The sequence below is a fragment of the Numida meleagris genome, chromosome 1, assembly GCF_002078875.1.
Source record: "Numida meleagris isolate 19003 breed g44 Domestic line chromosome 1, NumMel1.0, whole genome shotgun sequence".
NCBI lineage: Eukaryota > Metazoa > Chordata > Aves > Galliformes > Numididae > Numida > Numida meleagris.
Window position 1 is genome coordinate 159387061 of NC_034409.1, and position 23419 is coordinate 159410479.

Sequence of the window (23419 nt, forward strand, 5' to 3'; positions counted from 1 at the left end):
ACAGTAGAACACAGGAAAAATCCATACAGATACAACAAAATATTCTGAATATTCCAGTTTTTATTTTGAATACCTTTGTAAGATCAATTATATGTGGACAAAAGATGCCTGAAGTTAAAAAGACAGATAATTTTTTATTAGTATGACTGCCTTTACAACTGGAACACATTTTAGCCGAATATCAATCATATTCTAACATCAGTCTTTTATTATTTGTCCTCAAATTATTACTTTCTTCTCAGTTTAAATGGAATGGAAAATTGAAATACTCTTTTACATTTTTATATTCTCCATGATAAAATTTAGAACTAATCTAAAATAAAGCAACCAGCAATCTATCAGCTTTGTCAGTCAGTACTGACATACTATTCAGTTCCTGTATGTATAATCTGCATGCTAATATCAAGATTTGGTCCTGCAAATGCATTCTTCAAATTAAACACAAGCCAAAAATATAGTTCTGATGTAATTCCAGTAGACAAATATGTATCATTCACAGTTTCATGAACAAAGTATTTATATTTCAGTGAGATTTTGAATGAAAAAAAAAAAAAAGCCATGAGAAATCTCTGCAGAAGATGAAGGTTGCATTTATACAGATTTTTATTCCAAGTTCAGATTTAATAATAAAGATGTAACTGCTGCATTCAATAGCTGGCTGAGGTTCAGCAGGATATTGAGCAGCCACATCCTTATTTAAAAAATTAGTTTATAATAAATATTTCCATCTAGAACACAAATCTTTGGGGACTTCCTTTAAAAAAAACTCACCAGAAGAAAAGAGAAAAAAAAAAAGACAATATTTAACATGAAAGTAGTTACAAGTACTTTTTTTTTTTAAGCAAAAAATTGTCTTAACTAGGAAGAGACATACAGAGGAAATTTGTCAAGTTTTTACATTTTACCTGCACTACTTTCCTTACAGGAAGGTAAACCTCCTATGCAGTATGTATAGAGGAGAAAAACACATTAAGTAAGCACTATCAGTTTGCTTCGATATAGATCTTAGGGTTTTGTACCAGCATGCATGGTGTTATACTCCACACAAAATATATTGATCACATTGAAGTTCTTAATGGACTTCATAGAATGCCTGGCTCTTTTGCCTTTCCAAATTTGTAGGATCCTCTGCTGGGAATTGATTATATACTGAGGAAGCCAGAGAGGAACAGCTGATGGCATGAATTCTGTTCTTGTGAGGATGCTCTCTAGGAAAAATACTCACATATGTTTATGTTGTCTATTTATGGCATCTATCAGTGCAATATGTCCTTTTTTTTGTTGTTCATAACCTGAAGATAAAGAAAAAAAGAGAAAATATTATAGTTTTGCTTTCATAACCCATATGTCATTATATTAAATTGTCATAGAAAAAAATGCTTAATTTTTCCTTGATACTGGGTTTTTGAAGGAAATATTTCTTTGCTCAGGTCTAAAAAAAACCTATAATCACAATGGCTGTTGCCTCTTTGTTAGCAATTGACAGAAAAACTGAACAACAAAAGAAAAATTACATTATCCTTGTAAAAACAATGTTTAAAATGTTTGCTGTGTTAAAAAATGTTTTTCTTTTCAATCAAAAATAACATATAAGAACTCTAGTTAAAGAGTATATTGGGATCAGGGAGGTTGCTTTACTTTGTGTGTCTGTGCAGGTGCACCTGTGTATGTGTATTTGTGTGTCTTTTCATGTAGAGATAATAAAGGTGATACTACAAAGGGAAGGGAGGAGAGTTTGCTAGAGCATAGCACTGTTAAGGACATAGTCAGAACACACAGAGTGACACCTTGAACACCAAAGAGAAGATATTTTACACCTCAGTGGTTCTGAAAAGGTTTACACAGGCTTGAGGTGATTATAGAGGCATTAAATGAGCAAGAAACTGATGAACATGATCCAGATCATCAATAAGCAATCCAGATGTGCAGCACAAGTTAATACAGAGATTGATGAATCCTTTAAATTGGGTAAGGAAAGCAGTAGGAGTTTGACAGGTTATTTACTGACTGCCATAACCTTTAATGTTGGTCCATGAATCAGCTAGCACAAAGTTACTGGAGTGAGAGGTTCCATCTTAGGGCAGAGACGCTACTGCTCCTACAATGCCCTCATCAGCTCATCTCTAGATTTGCACTCCACTCAGTTTTAAATGCACCTCTTTCTTGATCTTTCCTCTTCTAACAGAGCTTCTAGCGTAATAGTAGAAGGGCAGAAGGGCACATTCAAGACAATATTGATAAGATCAGGAAAAAGAGACTTAACTGCTTAACTGAGAGGTAACCTGCAGTCAAAGATCAGCTATTTATTAAGACATTTATTGTAACAATCCTGAGAAGTCTCAAACCCCTTTGTACGTGGTATTAAACACTATCATTGTCAAAGACAGCTTATAATTTATGACTACCCTTAGACATTCTCTTCTGAATCTAATTCATGAGGTTAAAGAAATTGCCTTCTTCAGTTACTGCTCTCTCTCCCAGAGAGTAAACTATGTGAGCACATCTTGTGTGCTTCAGTATGAACTTGGGAAGGAGCAGCAATCATATATATTCTGCTGACTGTGTTGCAGGATTACAAAGGTACAGCACAGCGAGTACAATAGCTTCACTGATCAGCTGTATGTCTACAGTAAATCATGTTTTCAAAGCGAACAATGAAAGTTTTTTTCTAGGAGGGAGAAATTAAACCTGCATCGCCTCTGTGGAAATAAGAAAATAGCATAATTCACATTGAGGTGGCAATATGTGCCAAATGAGTGAGAGGTCTAAAGGCAGAGAGAGGCAGCAGGGAAGATGAGGCCATACTGATACCAGCAAAAGACACACAGATCTATGTCTCAAAGATGATCAGAGGAGTTACTTTCCCTCTAATCACAGAAGGACTTTGTGGAGATGGATACACCAAAATGTCCTTGGAACATAAGTCTGAAAGCTAACCTAGAGGAAATGTGGTAGTTAGGGAGATATTTGTTTATGCACCTCTTTCTATCTATTCTGCACTCCTTCCACCTGCCCTGCCTGTAGTTATTGTTTAACAGTGCTTGCACAACAGCAAGGCTTTTATTTTTTCCACTCTGCTCCCTGGACAGCTGACCCCCAGCTGGGCAAAGGGATATTCCATATTGACTTCTGGATGGAGATCAACTCATACTGTAAAAATGCACATCAATAGCTTTACCTTTTAAAATGACTGTGAAATCATGTGGGAGATTTTGAATAACATAAAACTCAGTTTTACAAGTTAGAATTGCCAGAATGAATTATGCAAGCATGATCAAACTAACATGGCTTAGAATCACAGAATATTCTGAGCTGTAAGGGACCATTAAGTCCAGCTCTTGCATCCACACAGGACCACTCAATGACCATATTTCCAAAATCACTGTCCAAACACTTCCTGAACTCCAGCAGCCTGGGGCCATGACCGCTGGCCTGGGGAGCCTTTTCCAGGGCCCAATCTTCTTTTGCTTGTCTGACTTTTGCAGACAAAATATTTTAAAAATTGATAATGCTAGGATGTAGTGACAAATAAAAGAGATTTAATGGAAAATTAACAATAGCTGAAACTTCACACTGAAGAGGTAAATGACAAGAGATTTCTATTCAATTGCATAGCAGATACTCCAAAGCGTTCTGTTTCTGGCAAACAAAAGATATCATAACAAAGAAGACATAACATTGTGTTAAAATAAAGGAGTATCTGTATGTATCTGCAAGAGGAAAAACCTCTTGTTTGATCTGGTATCACTGAACTGAAAAGAAAATAAGAAGAGAAGATGCAAAAGACATTTCATGATTGCTGCTAAAATGATTAAGTGAAGTAAATAAAGAACAAAATAAATTGAGTACCAGGGGAAAGTGCAATTGGAAAGAAAAAAAAGCATATTAGAGATGAAAAACAGAAAATTCAGATGACAATTTTTCTTCTGTGTAGATAAGATTGTTCATTTAATAATGTGTCTTGCAGGGTACTGAGCATCTCTAAGATGGTCCAGCAGGAGTTCAGAGTGCTCCACGTTTTGCCTGATACAGCCCCTCTGGACAATTAGAAATAAGTAAGGGACCATATGAGATGGGATTTTTGTTTTCAAAGAAAACAAAATTCAGTATAATAATTAATGAGAAAAAAGATCAAAGTCTAGAATGAAGCTGACGGGCTTTGACAACTAGATCTCCATGCAGTGCATATAAACATGAGCTGCTATACCTGTCAGAATAGAACATTAGTTATTGAAATACTCTGTGAAGGTGAAAAGTTAGATTAAGAACAAATAAACTATCTTAGATTAAAATATGTCGGAGTCTTTTCCTTTTTCTTCTTTTTTCTTTTCCTCTCCTCTCCCTCTCCTCTCTATTTTTGTAAGGTTTCATGGAAGAGAGTAACGAACGTTGAATATGTTTTTTAGTTAAAGAAATGAATTCAGCCTTCCCAGCTTTTTCCAGTGAAAATACTCAGAAGAAGATTCCTTAGATATCTTGTAGAAAATATTTAGAAGGTAAACATATAGTAGACATAGAAGTATAGATATAGAATTGAACTATATGTAGAGGGACCAAAATAATGAAGAGACTGAAGTACCTCTCCTCTGATGGATGAATATCTTCAGACTGGAAGAGAGGAGGCATAGGAAGGGAACTTATTATTAACACCTGAAGGGAGGGTACAAGGATGGAGCTAAAAAACACAACCACAGATTAAAAGAAATGAGAGAGGTAGAGAACACTATCTTTACTGGTACTGAGAGCATAAATAACATTCACAGAAACCTAAATAACACATCTTAGATTCAGTCCTTCTTCCTAGACAGTATGGACTCAATTTCACTAGCAGACACACGAAAATCCTCCCTTCTTTGTCCACAGGCACATGCATATCCCCCAACCTTTTTGAACTCTAGATCACACTTCAAGACCAGCCACAGTTTGTGCCCAAAGCTTGGTTCTCATTTATCTTGTCACCAGATCTTACATAGGGTCTTTAAGAGACTGCTGGTCCTAGTTATTGTCTCATTACCACCTGTTTATTGATTCTGTGTATGAATCTTTAAGTAATTTCTTTTCCTCTCCCTCATTTTTGTTTCTAACCCAAAATACAAACGACATGTCTGTTCAGTCTATTTTCTATGTGCAATTTACCTCCCGCATATTTTTACAGTTACTTCTACAACATCTAGCCATTCATGGCACTTATACATTTAGCAACTAAGCCATCCAACTATTAAGAAAACATAAAGCCAACTGCAGATATTCACTTACAAAATTAAATGTTAATAATTGGCAGTACTTAGAATCACAGAATCATCAAGATAGGAAAAGACCTCCAAGATCATCCACTCCAACCATCCATCACCAATATTTCCCAATAAACCATGACCCTCAATACAACATCTAAATGTTTCTTGAACACCTTCAGGGTCGGTGATTCCACCACCTCCCTGGGCAGCCCATTCTAGCACCAGACCACTCCCGCAGAGAATAAGTATTTCCTAACATGCAATCCGAATCTCCCCTGGCACAACTTGAGCCCATTCCCTCTAGTCCTATTGCTAATTAAGAGGGAGAAGAGGCTAACCCCTACCTAGCCATGACCTCCCTTCAGTTAGTTGTAGAGAGCAATAAGAGCCTCCCTGAGCCTCCTCTTCTCCAGACTAAATAATCCCAGCTCCGTCAGCTGCTCCTTGTTAGATTTGTGCCTCAGATCCCTCATCAGCTTAAAACTGGATGTGAGTTTAGTCATACATTTGAACAGCAATGTTTTACTTTTTTGACTGCTATAGCTTCAAAAGCTTCAAGTAATTTTTGTCTTCAAGATGGAGACTTTAAAGGATACAATAATTTAAGTCAGGAAAGTGGAAGACTTGAAAGACTTGTATTTGAAAGATTAGTAATAATTACTGTATATTGCAATTCTGAGAATTAGCTAATTGCTTCTGCAATTGATATTTAACTCCTTCCATATTTTACATACACAGATGAATCAATACTATTTATGGGCTCAGCTAAGGACATGTTTTCTTCTTTCCTTTGGTAATTTCAGAATTTGGAAGAGCTGCTATGGTAGATTTTGATAAATTCTCTTACACACAGACTTTCATGTTCAGTCTACTAAAAATAATACAAATGATTGATTTGGGGAACTCCAGTTAAGGATTCTCTGTTTCCTTTTGCATTTTTTGTTAATTTTTGTAGTGATAAAGTAATGTCCGGAAGAGTCACCTTGATTCCAGGCACACTCCCTGCTTGTCTCCCCTGCTTCACCATGTCCCCCTAAGCAATAGGTTTGGGGTGCTGGAAATTGAAGGGGAAGTGTGTGGGGGAGGCAAGGGAGGATCTGCCTAGGAAGGAGCCTAGGGTGAGGTTGTCATCCCCATGCCTTGAGACTGCCTCTGCCAGTAAAGACAGAAGAGTCATTGTGGTGGGCTATTCCCTTCTCAGGGGAACGGAGGGCCCCATATGCAGACCTGACCCGACCCACAGGGAGGCGTGCTGCCTCCCTGGGGACCATGTCAGGGATATCACTCCTCTGGTTAATACCCATTATTGATATTCCAGGCAGGCAGTGATGAAATTGCTTGGGGAAGCCTGCGAGCTATCAAAAGAGATTTCAGGGGTTTTGGGCGAATGGTTGAGGGAGCAGGAGCACAAGTGATATTCTACTCTCTCTCTTCTGGGGCGGTGAGGGATACGGAGCAGTCTAGGAAAACTCAGACTTCGAATAAGTGGCTGAAAGGCTGGTGCCACTACAGGAACTTTGGGTTCTTTGACCACGGGGCAGTTTACTTGGTGCCTGGCTTGATGGCTGTGGATGGGCCTCACCTGTCTCCAAGGAGAAAGCAGATCCTAGCCAAGGAGCCGGCAGGACTGGTTGAGAGAGCTTTAAACTAGGTATGAAGGGAGATGGGGATAAAATGATGCTCGCTAGGGTGGAGCGAGTAGTTCAGAGATTTAAACTAGATTTGATGGGGGAAGAGGGTGGAGGTCAGTGGGACAGAGAAGGGCTTGGGGATGTTGTTGTTGTAGGAGATTGCAAGGAAAAACCTCTGACTCGTCCTGTAGGATCTGCTAGGAGCTCATCAGAGGAAGTAATGCTGCTGACCCCTGTTCCAAAACCTTCTCATGTCCCTCTAGGAAGCAGTGGGGGAAAACTTCAGATTTCCTTCGGAGGTTTGAGCGAAGGCCCCTCTAGAAAGGTAGTGTGCCAGAAAGCCCAGCTGAAGTGCCTTTACACCAGTGCACGCAGCATGGGTAGTAAGCAGGAGGAATTGGAAACTGTGATGTGCTTGGAAAATTATGATCTGGTTGCTATCATGGAAATGTGGTGGGACGAACCCCACAACTGGAATACTCTGATTGAGGGCTACAGACTCTTCAGAAGGGATAGACAGGGCAGGAAGGGAGGGGAAGTTGCCCTCTATGTTAGGAAGTGGACAGAGTGCGAAGAGCTGTGTCTGAGTAACAGCCATGACCAGGTTGAGAGCTTATGGGTTAAAGTCAGGGATCGGTCCAGTAAAGGAGATCTAGTGCTTGGCGTCTGTTACAGGCCACCTGATCAGGGGGAGCCTGTTGACAAGCCCTTCTTGCTTCAGCTGCAGGAAGTGTTGCATTCATGGGCTCTTGTACTGATGGGGGATTTCAACCACCCAGATATCTGCTGGGATAGCAGCAAGGCAGGTGGCAGACAATCCAGGAGATTCCTGGAGTCTGTTGAGGATAACTTCCTGGTCCAGGTATTAGATGGACCGACACGAGGTGAAGCCCTACTGGACCTGGTGCTCACCAATGTGGAGGAGAGCATTAGAGGGGTCAAGATTGGAGGCAGCCTGAGCTGTAGTGATCATGCCCTGGTGGAGTTTGTGATCTGGAGGAATGAAAGCCTGGCAAAAAGCAAGTCAGGACCCTGAACTTCAGGAGAGCAAAATTCCACCTGCTCAAGGAACTGTTGGGTGGGATCCCCTGGGAAACTGTCCTTAAGGGCAGAGGAACAGAACAGAGCTGGCAGCTCTTTAAGGACACCCTTCTGAGAGCACAAGTCCTCTCCACCTCCCAGCAAAGAAATCGAGCAGAGGAGGCAGGCAACTGGTATGGCTGAGCAAGGACCTGCAGCTTAATCTGAGGGGAAAGAGAGAATTGTACATGAACTGGAAGCAGGGTTGTGCAGCCTGGGAGGAATACAGGGCTGTTGTCTGCATGTGTAGAGATAAGATCAGGAAAGCCAAGGTGCAGACAGAGCTGAACTTGGCTAGGGATGTGAAAAATAACATGAAGGGGTTCTACAGGTATAGGAGGGCAGGAGGAGACAGGTCAAGGAGAGTATTCCCCCTCTGATAAATGAGGATGAAGAAGTGGCTTCCTCAGACATGGAAAAAGCTGGGGTGCTCAATAAGTGCTTTGCCTCAGTCTTCACTGGTGGTCAGACTCCCCATGTCTGCCAGGACCCTGAACCTTGAGGTGTGGGTGAGAGGAGCGGATTCTATCCCACTGTAACAGTGGAATAAGTCCAAGACCTCCTCATGAAACTGAATGTATGGAAGTCCATGGGGCTGGACGATATCCATCCTAGGGTTCTGAGGGAGATAGCTGATGTGGTTGCTGAGCCGCTCTCCATCATATTTGAAAAATCATGGCTGTCCGGTGAAGTCCCCAGTGACTGGAGAAAGGGAAACATTACTCCCATTTTTAAGAAAGGGATGAAGGATGACCCGGCGAACTATAGGCTGGTGAGCCTCACGTCTGTGCCTGGGAAGATCATGGAGCAGATCCTCCTAGAAGCTATGTTAAGGCACATAGGTGACAAAGGTGATCTGAGGCAGTCAGCATGGCTTGGTTCAGCTTGGAGAAGAAAAGGGAGAATCCAGGGAGACCTCATTGTGGCCTTCCAATACTTGAAGGGAGCATATAAACAGGAGGGGGAATGATTGTTTACAAGGATGGATAGTGAGAGGACAAGGGGGAATGCTTTTAAACTGAGACAGGGGAGATGTAGGTTAGATATTAGGAGGAAGTTTTTCACGTAGAGGGTGGTGACGCACTAGAACAGGTTGCCCAAGGAGGTTCTGGATGCCCCATCCCTGGAGGCATTCAAGGCCAGACTGGATGTGGCTCTGGGCAGCCTGGTCTAAGTGGTTGGCAACCGTGCACTCAGCAGGGGGTTTGAAACTAGATGATTTTTGAGGTCCTTTCCAACACAGGCCATTCTATGATAAACCAACCAAAATTATCTGTGAAAGCTTTTGCAGATGATGTAAATACAGCCTGTGGAACTGTGAATACTGTGAGTTCATTGCCCAAATATTTGATAAAATATAATAATACAAATAAACTGAAATGTATTTTAAACTCCTTTCAGTATAAATGTTATAATGTGACAGAGAAATGAAAATTTTTAAAATGCAGATACATACACTATAATCCTGTTCATTTTTGTACCTCTTCACTCTGCAGTATGCATTCTGAAAAGCAAAATAAATTAAGAAGTAAAAATTAAAAAAAAAAAAAAAAGGCAAGAAAGGCTCTATGTCAAGATTACTCAAAATTGCCATCAGAAACAAGTTTTGTTTTTGTTTTAAAGTGACACAGTGAGTTTCTTGTCCATAGCTACCGTTCCTTCTCTACCACTGTATGATGATTTTCTTGAGTAGCTAATCCAAATTGCCACCTCATTCTAGATAATCAATCCAGGACAAAATTCTCAGATGTTTTACTTTTTGAAAACAGAATCTGACCATTCAGTGTCTAAGAAATCATTGTTTCTGAGCAGTCATTTTATCTGGGCTCTTTGAAGTTATATGTGCAGGCAGAGAAAAATACTCTCCTTCCCCTTTCAGAGTTTCATTAAATAAATAAATAAATAAATAAAATCTTTGGGACTTTGATAAATGTACCCCCAAAAAAGGGCACATACTGTTCTATTTTGTGCATGGGGCAAAATTCTATACTTGTTTACACAGATTTCAGTAGAGTACGGTATCCTGAGGGAGTAAAAACAAAAATGGTCTCTGAATAGCAGCTGGTTTTGAAAGAATATTCTTACCACAGAGTATTGGTGATTTTCTGAATTTAGTTTTGCCTAGAATATAACCCCAGCATAGCAACCTTACCTCAGCTTGTTTTTTGAGGGATGGAGGCTGTTCTTGGTGCAATATGTTCCCTGTTATGTTTGAAGCAGAGCTGTCAAAAACAATGTCATGCAGTGGGTGGATTATCTCTGGAATACATTACAGTAGAGATGACTGTGGTCTCAGAGATAGACCAGTAATTAGATATTGATTGCTTTCACTAACACATTGTGTGCAATTGTAAACAAATGCAAGACCATTTCTGACTCCTTTGTCTTAAACCCAGATATTTGCCAGTGCAGTCATTTGAAAGATTACAAAATATGAATCAGTTTTTACTGCTGATTCACTTGGGCTTCAGTTGACTGTAATCCTAAAACAAAAACCTCCAGTTGAAGGGAATGTCAGAGGAATAAGCAGTTTCTCAACTCCTGTCCACAAGAAGGGCTTTTACTTCACATTATAGAAAAACAGAACATCTTTTTTTAAGGTAGGAGGGAACTTGTTCCTCCTTGAAGCTGAAATAAAGGTTGGAGGTCCAAGACAGACCACTTCTGACTTTGGTTTCTTGCAGTGAACAGATCTAACCAACCTTTGCCTTTCTGACCCTCTTTTATGCCTTTGTAGAAACAGTTAATGGAAATAGTAAAAGGAAGTATTGCAATGTTAATGCCTGGTGTATACTCTGAACCCACAAACTGCCTTTTAAATACCATCTATTAATAAAATTGCTGCCCTTAGTGTGAAGAGATAATATTCTGTTTTCTGAGCTGAGCCAAGTCACGGACAACGTATCTAGCTCTTTAGATGGGAGAGTGTAATGCTCTTTAACCCAAGTTCAAGTTAGGTAAGGAGACTGGTCCCACAAATTACTTTAGTGTGAGTAATGGACTTAGTGGACTTCAATCACAAACAAAGAGACTGCTTGAAAATAGGATAGTCCTTACTGCCCAACTTATAGCTTTGGCTTTTTCTTTTAAAAAACAACACATTGAATAGTATGTCATAACTATGCACCATAGTAAACAATTCCCCTGAAACTACTACTCCATCTGCTTTCTTAACAGATGGGCTATTTCTTGGAAATCAGAATATACCTGCCATTTAGCAGTGAAGTGTAAGACCATAAGGAGTTGTAAAAAACGCACTATTTGCCACCTCTAATCCCAAATATGTATAGATGGCCTGTATGCAACCTTTCCCAGTGTGACTTGTTCCCATTGCCCTTTGTCTCCTCCAGAAGGCCCTCTGAGTCTTCCCTAGGGTAAAAAGACCTGATCAATTCAATGTGAATACTATCACATGTGATTACATATGATAACTTGAAATAACAAAGATCTAGTACTGCTTCCGATTAACTCAATAGAAAAATTATCATTAACTTAAAGGCCAGGAAAATCAGACCCTAATTTACCAACAATTGTAAGTATCTGATTAAATTTTCAAAGGCCAAATGCTAAACTGATTTGTAAGCCTTTAATATCCTGCTGAAGTCAGTGTACAGTTTGGCAAACTATTTCTTTGACTCTTCATTAGGATCATGACAATTTTCTGTAGCTAATCATGTCAGGTTTTGCCTTATCATACAGCAGAGAATTTCAGCCTATAACTCCAAGCTTGTCATGTAGTGTTTTTTCCTCTTGCTTCTGTCTATTTGCCCTGTGGATAAAAGCCATCTCTGAATATCAGGAAGTTCCAGTTAAAGATCAACATTTCATACATATAATCCTAGGTGTAAAATTGTTGAATGACAATGAATGAATGCAGAAAAAAAATAAAGTGCATGAAGTATCCATTAAATACAAAATGAAATATCTTAATATCTGTAATAACAACTATTGTCATGTCATATAGGAAAACTCAGACAAAATATTTACATTATATACATTCATAAAAGTACGGTAATACTATTGCTGCCTGTTTATGTCTGTTTGCTTATCTACTTCTATGTACACTTTCCAGTAAGAGCAAATAATTATGTACCAATTTGAAAGAACCCATTTCAAATGCTTAAGGGACAAATCACCAGCATCAGACTCTATTCTTTTTTTTTTTTTTTTTTTTTTGTAATCTCTTACTAAATGAAGGGGAACTATTTGATGTTCTGGTTCACACTAACAAAGCTTTTATGCACCTAAAGCTATTTTACTTTTATAGAGAGAGATCATATACATATACATCACATACATGTCTGTAGGTCACTCTAAAAGTAATGCCTCCTCTTTATCTCCGTGGAGACTACAACAGATTGTAAGAGCACAGTAACTCTGCTTGATAGAACAAATTCTCAGCTACAACACACTCTTTTTCAATATAGTTAGCACTGTTAGCTATGCATTTCTGTCAGCAATGAACAAGAGCCTGCATTCCCTGCTTATAAAAACCTGCACCAGAGGAGGTCTCCCACTGTTGCTTTTGTCACTGCTGAAATGCACCACCCACTACCTCACTGTGCTCACATCCACTGTTTGGTCTCCATAAATATTCAACAGCCATTGAAGAATGTCAGTGGGTGTCATTTTTTCTACATGGAGGAATTCAGTTCCACACCTTTGTTTCATACGCACTTCCATGTCAGACGCCTTTCGGTCAGGCTGCCCCTCTGCTACCATCTGTCCCACAGCAACAAAATGTGATGGAATATTGGAGGGAAGGTTCAACCTCTACCACCATATCACCAACATCTGCCTCTTACATCATGGGACAACATATGGAATAGGAGCCATTATTTTTGAAGTGACGTATGTATGCATGTACACTGATACATACAAATAGGCATACTCATGAATATACATATACATCTGAATATCTGAACTGTGTCTGGACTTGAAAATGATTCCATGGAACGTAGATGGCATGTGGAGTGAGTGCTATATTATCTCCCACTAGTCCAATCTATTCCAATCTGAATCTTAGAAATCTTATTCATTAAAAACATACAGCTCTTTGCAAAGGAAGACATCTATATGAAGAATGAATTCTCTTACTAGTTGTGCATATAGCAGGAGTCTTGGATTTAAGGGTTTTTGCAACAGTATTTTCAGCCAAAATTACCAAGACTCCAGTAACGGTGTTGTGCTAAATTTGGATGCGCATTTTCCTGCGGTCATCTGTGATTACACCAGAGCAAATGTGCTTTATCTCTGTTTATCATCTTATACTATCAACAAAATGTTTCCTAACTTTCTGTGTGCTTAGCCTTGTCCTGTATGACCATTTCTTCATCTACAGGAAAGGTTCTACAGTGTATTTAAAAGTATCTCATCTATGTCTACACCATCATGCAGCAGGAACAGTCTGGGTGAAACTCAGATCATCCAGTTCTCCACCCAATTCTTTAAGGCACAAAAATGGTTTCTATTATTTGCTTTAGACAAAGCAGGAGCTTTGGGAAAATATCTCCAGGACAGTTCAAAATTCCTTTAATCTAAAATGATTAATAACAATTAGTCAAATACTTTGTTGTGGTAGTGGTTGGGAATTCAGCCCCAAACTCACAATCCATGCAGACACTAGCTGGGAGTTCCTGGACTGCATGAAGAATTAATGACACTGCCTGGGCATGAGTGCATAACCCTGATACCTATATAGCTCGTAATTGTACTCACAGGAGATGCTTGAATTTCATTCTCATGTCATGTTGCAAATTAAATTCCATAATCCTTTCCTATGTTTTCACATGGGAATTTGTAGTATCTCCTGGATCAGACATGTACCTTGCTTTAGAATTCACCTTAATAGACACTCTGGGAAATATTGGAAAATATCCTTGGTACAACTCCTCTTTGCAGTTACTTAAACTTTGATTTGTACCCATGTTACATGGGACCTTGGAAAACTCCAGGAGACTTGTTGCTGAGTGTCCTAATTATATATTCAGTCTCTATATATTATAATATAATCAGTCACTAATATTCAGATTACATGTGGGTAAATTTGGATGTCAATCCATCGTTCTGAATTTCCCCCAAATCTCTTTTCAACATCTTCCACTAAAAGAATATGCCAAACCAGCAAATTATTGTTATTTTGAATTACTCAAAGAGCTCAGTTCCAAGTCTTTCTCTGAGGTTGCTATGTTTTTGTTGCTTTGCCTGGGAGTATGTCTGAACCCTTCTTTTTTTTGGCTCAAAGCTTGCTTTCTGAGGTATCTTTTGTGATATGACTCTAACTGACTTACCAAGGAGGCGAACGGTGGGTGTCGCTGTGAAGCAATCAACATCACTTTGTGAACACTTGAAAGCATTTCCTTCAGACCTGTTTGCCTCTTTTCTCAGGAAAAGAGTGCTCAGGAGTGTTTACTGGCAGAAGATCTGGCCTGTGACCAAATAACTCCAGCTTGGTATGGGAATGATACCATCGTATCCTGTGAAAAACAGGATGCAGGTGGGCACATCCCTGCTCCCTCTTATCTGCTGCTGGCAAGGCTCGGAAGATGGGAACAAAGGAGTTTCTGCTGAGATCCCAAAGCCAGAAGCTGCCACTCCAAAGAAAGCTGACTCAACCACTTTGGATTTGAGCTGTCATTTCAAAGAGAGCTGACTCGACCACTTTGGACTTATTTATAAGTTCATACTGCTGTTGGAAGTTATCATCATAAATAAGTTCGTACTGCTGTTGGAAGTGGTCATCAACCGAAGCGGTTGTCAACCAAAGCAGTCGTCAACTGAACAACAACCCCCAACGACCAATCACTACTGAAGATCAACGTCTGCAGTACAAACAATGCTGGACACATGGTGGTGACTCTCTCTCTTGCTTTCTACAAGGACTCCTTGCTTTTGTTTCCTATCTCTTTTCTATCTCCTGCCTTCCCTTCTCCATCTCCCTAAGCAACTAGGATTTGTAATGAACTGGTTGGGCTAACATTTGACCCGTTGTGTCTTAATCTTGACGTCAGGTATGCATGTATTAAAAGAACCTCTTCTCCCTCCTATAAATTGGAGCGAGACAGACTGTTCACAGCTCACATGAATCAAATTCCGCTACATGTTTGCATAATCATAGTGTGGTGGACTAATTAGATTTTGGTTGCTTTGACAAGACAGCTGTGGCTATCTAGTATCTATCAGATTCCTACGAAGCATAACAGAGTTGAAGAATGGGGTAAAGAGGCATAAGGCAATGAAAACCAAAGCCCCAGAAAGTCAGGAATAACATTTATTGTAGATCTACTATATAGTAACTTATTACTGAGTTTGGAAGATAGAAAACTGTCCACAAGATATTTTTTCTACCCTATTCCTTTCTTTTTGTATCCAAAAAAAGAAAGTTGTTTTTTTTTTTTTAATATGTGTAATAACTGTAGACCATAAAATAAATAGGGACTCTCTATTGGGTGATAACAGTTAAGAGCTGCTTCATGTCTTTCTCATTAATATATTTTCTGTCAGAAAATGCTGATCACATGAAATTAAAGCATTTTTCTGGAACATATCAGTTTTATCATAATTGCCAAGAGGATATTATCAAAGCTCCATTTCAAGTTTATTGCTTCAACTTTAGTGCTTCAACCCGTATGTGTTATAATATAATTGAGTGATGAAAAAAGCAAAAATGTAAGATTTAATCCAAGCAAAGTCCATCAGTAAAATAAACCAAGTATTTGCTTCCTCATCTGAAAATAAATAAATAGCTAAAATAAATAATTAAAACATTTTTAGATTTCCATCACAGTTTAAAATGAAAGCTCATTTTAATCCTGCATAGTACTGTGTTGAACATAAATTTTGTATCTAGTCAACTCAACTATTGCATTGCTTTTAAAAGCCTATTGAATGTCTAACTACCACTGCTCTATCAAGAATCTAAACTTTTACATTTGGAAAAAGGAGAATAAATCAAACCAAGATATTACTTGACAGTGGTTTTATCTCCTTGCAAAGTACACCTGATAGTATTTCTTCTCATTTATAGATGTCAGTGGTTTACAGGCCAATTCAGCCTGGTTCCATGACTAGTGGGGCAGGGGGACCCACAGACCCATGCCCAAGGAAGGGGGAAAGGGAAAAAGGGGAAGGAGTAGGGATATGGGCCTAAAAACAAAACAGTGACAACCATCTGAGGAGAAACAAACTAATTTACTAAATAAGATATAGGAATGCAAGATAACACAATATAATACAATGTAGTTGGAGTTGAGGCTAATGAATCAAATAAAATGAGAGAGAGTGTGTCCAAAAACCAAAGGCCTTACTCTAATGATGAAGGCAAGACGACTACGGAGCACACACACTGCCGGGACAAGCAGAAAGGGAAAAGAGGACGTCTTGTGATATGCAAACAGTTTTTCCCTCTGAACAGAAAATGGAAACGCAAAGTCCTCTGGGATATGTAGTTCTTCTTCTCTTCTGAGACAGGTATATCCAGAACTATCAATAGTCCATGGTACTGGAGCATTAACTCTTTAACTCCCAGTGAATTACATGATATTATGATGTGGAATACCAATAACAAAAAATCATAAAACCATGACAATAGACAGAAAAAATAGAATAAACTACCATTAGTTTTCAGTGTCATGAGAATATACATTCCATATAGCTTTCTTTCAGTGAGTTTTGCACTGGTTGAGGATAATCTGACAGACTAAATGCTGTGCAATGATGGATTCACTAAGTAGTCCTTAATTTTACCAAATTATGTCCTTGAAATCAATGGCAATTGGATCAGTCCCTAAATCAAACAAAAAAAAATTGCAATTTTTCAGAGGATGTTGCAGTTTCACATTTTGTAAAAGAAGTGGAAACCATAATTTCAGGCTTATAATTTTGTATTTGAATGTGGGAGTGTGGAAGACAAGAACTGTTTTTTCTTTTGCCTCAAAGCTTGCTTCATTAGGCCTTTTTTTGTGATAAGACTCTAACTGACAAATGTGAATTATCGAGGGGGGTGAGCAGCAGGTGTCACCGTGCCAAGGTGCTTCTGCTTATGATCGTAAAGATAAGCAGAAGCAGGACAAGCAGACTTTTTCGGGGGTGCGGCTTGAAGGAGCTGACCACTGCAAAAGGTGATAATGCTTGTGCATGGCAACACCCCCTGCTGGCTTATCTGTTGGGCCAGGTGTGTCACACTAACAGAGAGAAAAGAAGAAGAAGAAAAAAAACTGTGAAACAGAGGATAAAAGGTCCCCACTAAACTAAGAACTTTGGAGGAGAAGAACTCCCAGAGAAACAAAACCTCTGGGGGAGAAGAACTCCCAAAAGAAAAGAAACCTTTGACAGTGGAAAGAACCCCCCGGGGCCTGCTTGCTGCAAAGCTTCCTGGCTTTCTTCTATCCCCTGCAGGGATTGGACGAGTTCCTGAGATCAATGGAGGCACTACAAACAATGCTGGACGCACTGTGGTGACTATCTCTCTCTTGCTTTCTGCAAGGACTCCTTGCTTTTTCCTACCCCATCTCCCTAAGCAACTAGGATTTGTAATAAACTGGTTGGGCTAACATTTGACCCAATGTGTCTTAATCTCGCCATCGGGTATACATGTATTAAAAGAACCTCCTCTCCCTCCTATAAATTGGAGCAAGACAGGGAGTTCATGAAATTCAAGCAGGGGGACTTTCAACTATGAGAGTACTAGTTTTTACCAGGATATTCCAGCAGTCATCATCACTATTTTAGAGCTTTTTCAAACACTTTGGAATTTGTAACACCCTTTTATTTTATATGAGTTAAAAAAAAAAAAAAAAAACCTTTAATTTGTAGCATCCCAGGAATATTTTATTTACCTACTTAAGGTCAAAGAGATAATTCTGTTTATGAGTCAGATGGAAAGAGAAGGTGGTTGCTTTTTTTTCCCTCTCTTTTCTGTAATCTTCATAGTGCAGGAGCTCTTTTTGATTCAATAATGACATTTGGTTGTAATCCCAGGGGAGCAATAATTTTGCCTGAAGACTAAACCAAGTGAGTGGTGATCTTCCATACTGTCAATGACCTATAGATGACATTTTTTACCTAATTAATTAGATGTCTTTCTTTTGAAAGAAATGGTGAATCATGCATAATTAGAAGAGGCATCAAAGCTGGAGTGGGTGGCTCATTAATTTAATGGAACTAGCCTATGGCACTTAAAGATCATTTGCATTTTTCATGATGTTTGTGTTATTTTATGAACAATTAACACTCACATAAATATAAAGCCAATTATCTTCCTAGTTTTCATTTTTTCTGACACCCAAACAAAAGATAGATGTTTGTTTAGAATATGTTTAAAGCTATAACCTCTAACACTCAGAACTATTCTGATACTAAGCTTCACAATATGGGTGAAAATTAGCTGAAATACAACACTTTATTTCTTTTCTACGCAAAGAATGGGAGAAATCTCACATAACTGTAGCATTCACAGTCAATAAAATTAAAAACTGTTAAAATGGAGGAAATGGCAAATTCTGTGATGCCTTTTTGGTGACATCTTATGAACTAAGAGAGATTACCTCAATGTGGGTTACATAGTGCTTTCCTTAAAGAGTAAAAAGGATATTTTGTAGTTCTCTTTTTTTTTTTCCGAGTTCCCTACCATTAATTAAATTCTATTTTAACAATAATTTTGAAATATAGAGAATGATATAAGACACAGAGGATTTTTTTATAAACCAGATTCATTAGCAGAATTTCTGGAGTCTATCCAAGACTTCCAGAAGTTAAATTTCACTTTCTACCCACAACTTGCCAGACTGGTCTATAATCCCTTATAATTACCTCTCCAGAGAGTCTGACTACTTCAGATTTGCTAGGATTTGTTCCTATAGAATGTTTGGTTGTCTCAGTATAACCATGTCTCACAGAAAACAATCTACATAAACTGAACAGTACTTTATCATCCCCTCAACATATTAAAAACGAACATACCGTGCTTTGGAAAATTAGGAATCATCTAGTAGTTTTGGGCTTTAATTTGTAGTAAACCATTAGACACATAACTGGGCTCTTAAACATATGTATATATGGATATTTATTTGAATACACTTGTGTGAAGACATCTTAACGTGTATTAGTTGAATAAGAAAGCATGTATTTTCTTCAGAAAGGAAAAACATAGACAAATATGCATCTTAATTAGAACCCCAAATCTCAATTTTATCTTTGCATTCAGCATTTCAAACAATTCTACTTCATTACAAATGTAAACACTAATAAAAATCTTTACATACAAGGTTTTGCTGAATCTGTCAGCGTAATATGGTGATTTTGTTTTATGCATTTTTTGCTTAAATTTTAATTATGACACCTCAAATTCCCTCAGACAAAGACTATATAACAAATAAAACAAGTGTTATAGCTTTACAGTTTTTATCCAGTAAACATGTTCTCCTGACTTGGTCTCATACTTGCCAACATGTAAAAACTGTTAAAATGATCCCTGTCAGAATTTTTAACTGTGTCAAGTGTCTATCTCCCAAACAGTTATAAGCCAACACACAGTATCCAAAAACTGTTCTCAAACACTGTTTTGGAGGCTTAGAGATTTTAATAGCGTGAATACAGACAAACTTACTCTATTAAATTCAGAACCAGTGAAAGGATTCCTGAAGCTCTTTTGTTTACTGCTATACCTGTAACTTTTTATGTTTGTAATAATAAAAATTTGTGCTGGGCTATTTATGGCAATTATAACAGGTAAAGACTTAGGTATTGATCTTTGTTCTTCACCAAGACTGGAATTTATACATTGATAATCTATCCTCTGCTAACTTGAGCTAACAGAAAATCTGAGATCAGTGGGGTAGTCTTTCTTCTGTGTGATCTTAGCCTTTTCCACGATGGCTCATTTATGCTCATTTACAGGCTCTCAAATCATCTGCTTTGGCCTCCTGAGAACTATAGTCCCCTCTGTACCTCTCTCCATGGCCAGGCAAAATCTCCGTTGTGTTTTTCTTGGCCCAGTGTCATTGTTCCCTTGGAGAACGTCCACAGTCAAATTTAATTCCATTTTTAGCTTTTCTCGGTTTCTTTAATTCCCCAATTTCTGCCTTTGTTTACTTCCCAGTAATACTCTATCTTCATTCTTTCATCAGTTAAATCATACAGGTTCTTTCTAATGCTTTTCATCTATTAAATCATGCAGTTCCCTTCTAAAGCTTGCTCAAATTAAACGTTCCCTGAGAGCACTGGGAATGCTCCATGGGAGGAAAAAATCCATGATAATCTTTGTCTTCTTGCAGTTCATTATTTCTTTCTGTCTGACCCCTCTTTACTTTTTTCCTCTTTTCTCCTGTTTTGCACTTTTATCTTTTTTTTCCCTTTTTTTTCTCTTCCCTGTTTCCTTGCTTTGCCTCACTTTCACAAGCAGAGATCTCCATTCTGTCTAAAAGTTGTTAAACAGTCCAATCTGAATTCACAGTAACGGGAAATGCTATGTATTTATAGGCAACTTTTGTAATGCAATAGAATTATAAATCAGTATGTAAATTGAATATGTAGTAAACTGCCAGCAGTATCTGCTTCCTTCAAGCTGCAATAGATCCTACACAAATCTCCTTTTCCACAAATTGCTCTCTTTAGCTGACTTTGGATTCCTTTAGAGCATCATTCTCTACTGGATGTAAATAAATGATGACTCATTAATGGACTGGTGCAAACAAATGTATTTTACAAAGGAACAGAACAGAAAACTGCATTCCTTGCACCTGACATTTACAAATGGCAATAATGATATTGAAATAGGCCAAGGTATTTTTAGAGTGAACAGAGTTTTATTCCAAAGTTCATTCTGACTGTGTTCTTACTGCAAACTTCTGAAATGTGCATTACCAGTGTCTTGATTGACATCTCCTGGAGAAAGTAAACATGATTACCCACAGTAATTTGCTAGCAAACTGCGACAAGATATTTGCAGATTCTATTCCTGCTTTTTCTTTCTTTCTTTCTTTCTTTCTTTTTTTTTTTAAATCTGTCAGCAATTGGAGATTTATGCAGCAGTTCTATTTCCTTTTCAAGAGCAGTTTGATCAAGATACAGCATTTTTTCCACACAGTAGCACTTGCTGAGCTGACTCAAAGCCCTTGCATAGTGACATAGTAACAGCCATGAAACAATGCATCTATTTGTCTTTATTATTACATCTTATGACTAGATGTCTCATGAGAGCTACGCAACTTTATCTTTCTTCCATTGGCGCTGGGGTAAATCAAAAGAGACTCTACAGAAACCCATGGACCAAAGCCTGAAAAACCTGTTAGAAGAAAAATCAAGCCAATGCATTGTAAATAATGAACAGATGAAATTAGTGTAACTTGAAAGGAAAAGATAGCTTGTGGTCTGCTTTGTCTGTCAATCTGCTTTGGTCTGCTGCTGTGTTTTCTACACTTCTTTTCTGCACAGTAAAGCCAATCCAGCAAAATTTCATCTGAGAATCTGGATTAAATAAATATGTTGCTTCATTTTCTTCAGAGAGCACTAGTAGAAAACTATGTCTCCCAGATCCTATGAATCAATCCAAAGTGATTCACCTCTGGTTAAATTAGAAAAATAGAAATGGATGAGGAAACTACATAATCTACTATTTTCAGTTGACAAGTCTTTCCTTTTACTTTAAAACTTAAGATTCCTCAAGATTTTCCTTAAAATATGGAGTGTTTAAGACATAGTAGGTTGGCCTACTATGTCTAAATAAGACTAAATAAGTCAGGTACATGGGTTTAATTAGAAAGTAAAAGAACCAGAGTTTAACTCCTGTGACTGACTTAGAAATTCTCAGTTACTGTACTGGCAAATACATTTATCAAAATCCATAAAGAACTATGTAGCATATTTCTGGCTTACAAATCAGTGATTTAAAAAAATAGTAATTTTCTGTCTTGATGTTTTTTTTTTTTTTCCGGAATTGTTCTTTTTTTTTTTTGGTTTTTTTTTTTTTGATGCTGTTTTAAAGGCTACAGTCAGATTTATAGCAGTTATATAATAATAGTTTTTCAATTCATGAAAACAAAGGGCATCAGATACTCATGTTAACCTTAATAAAATATATCACATATCAAGAGATATGGAGTAAGACTTCAAGATCTGACAAAGTTGCAGCCATAAGGCCTGTCAGAATTGTCAGTGAGAACATCAATTCCCTTTTTATCTGAACAAAGAGCTGATCAGGTATTTGGAGAAAAATATATCTCCAAATTTATACCACCAAATGCATGTTCCTGCTGTGTTGTAGAATCCTTTTGAAAGGCTTGTGCCACAGCAAGTGCTACTGAAGTGCAGTGCATCAGATTTCTTTAGCCTAAATCCAAACTAATGGAAAGTATTCAAACCATTTATTGTCTCTAAAAAGCATTGTAGGTACTCAGCAAATGATCATCTTTTCCAGGTTGGGTCTACTCTTTATTAGGAGCAGTCAAAACATTGATGTATGTTGTAAAATAAGGATGCAAGTAGAAGGCTAAGAAATAGATATTACACTAATGCTACTCCATTCAACCTTTAATCCTCCAAGCCTCTTGAGTTCAGAACATATTGAATTCCTTCATGAATGCGTGAAAGAAAAATGAATCAGTTGTTAAACAATAATCTCTCTGTAGATGAAATGTAGAATCACAGGATAAAATCATCACAGGAAGAAAAAGTGCTAGGATTGTGACATTTTTGCAACACTTGTTCAAAGCATAATGATTTATTTAATGCCTTCTTTCCTTTTTTTATTCTTTCCCTTATATTCCTCTGCCTTTACTTTTCTTCCTTTCTTTTCTTCCTTTTCTTTACTTCATTTTATTTTCCCCTTTTATTTCCTTTTCCTTTCTTTTTCTGTATAACCTGGACTTTTCTTTGGAACCTAAGTGAGGATTTGGACTTGTGCTTCCATGTAACTGTATGAGCTTACATAAGATATTGAAAAATGTATCACATTTTCATTATTGTGTATGTCAAATATTGTTTCAAAAGCAAATTTTGCAATGAATTATATGTTCTTGATAGAAAAACTTTGACTAAGAAACATGACATTTATTGATTATTCATAGCGTAATATTTTATTTGCAGACATTGCAATTTGTCTACTGACTCTTCATCTCTATCATTACTGAAATTAAAATATTTTTATTTTGTTTACTGAATAATTGTAAGATATCCAGCTTTGTTGATAGGGAATATGAAAGATATTTATTTGAAAAATTGTGCAATTATCAATGGAGATATGAACTAGACAGTGCTTTTAATCATATATCCAGAATTAAATTTAAAAAATCTAACAGACAGAAGTAAGTTTTTTCTCTGAATGAATGCACGTTATTGTCTAGACATGAATAGATAAGTCTTTGTAGGAGTTTACATTCCACCTCTAGTGAGTATGGAAATTCTGGTTCCTTATTCCTTTTTGTAGGGCATAAAAACATTTAAATATATATATATATATTTAAAGGGAGCCTTTAATTT

General features: G+C 37.7%; 1 long non-coding RNA gene across 1 annotated transcript; it reads right to left on the reverse strand.

Annotated features, from left to right (window-relative positions):
• LOC110396111 lies at nt 867–5616 on the reverse strand. Its single transcript, XR_002436792.1, has 3 exons — nt 5579–5616; nt 4580–4675; nt 867–1292 (listed from the first exon to the last, which is right to left on the reverse strand). It is a non-coding gene; the product is annotated as an uncharacterized LOC110396111 (long non-coding RNA).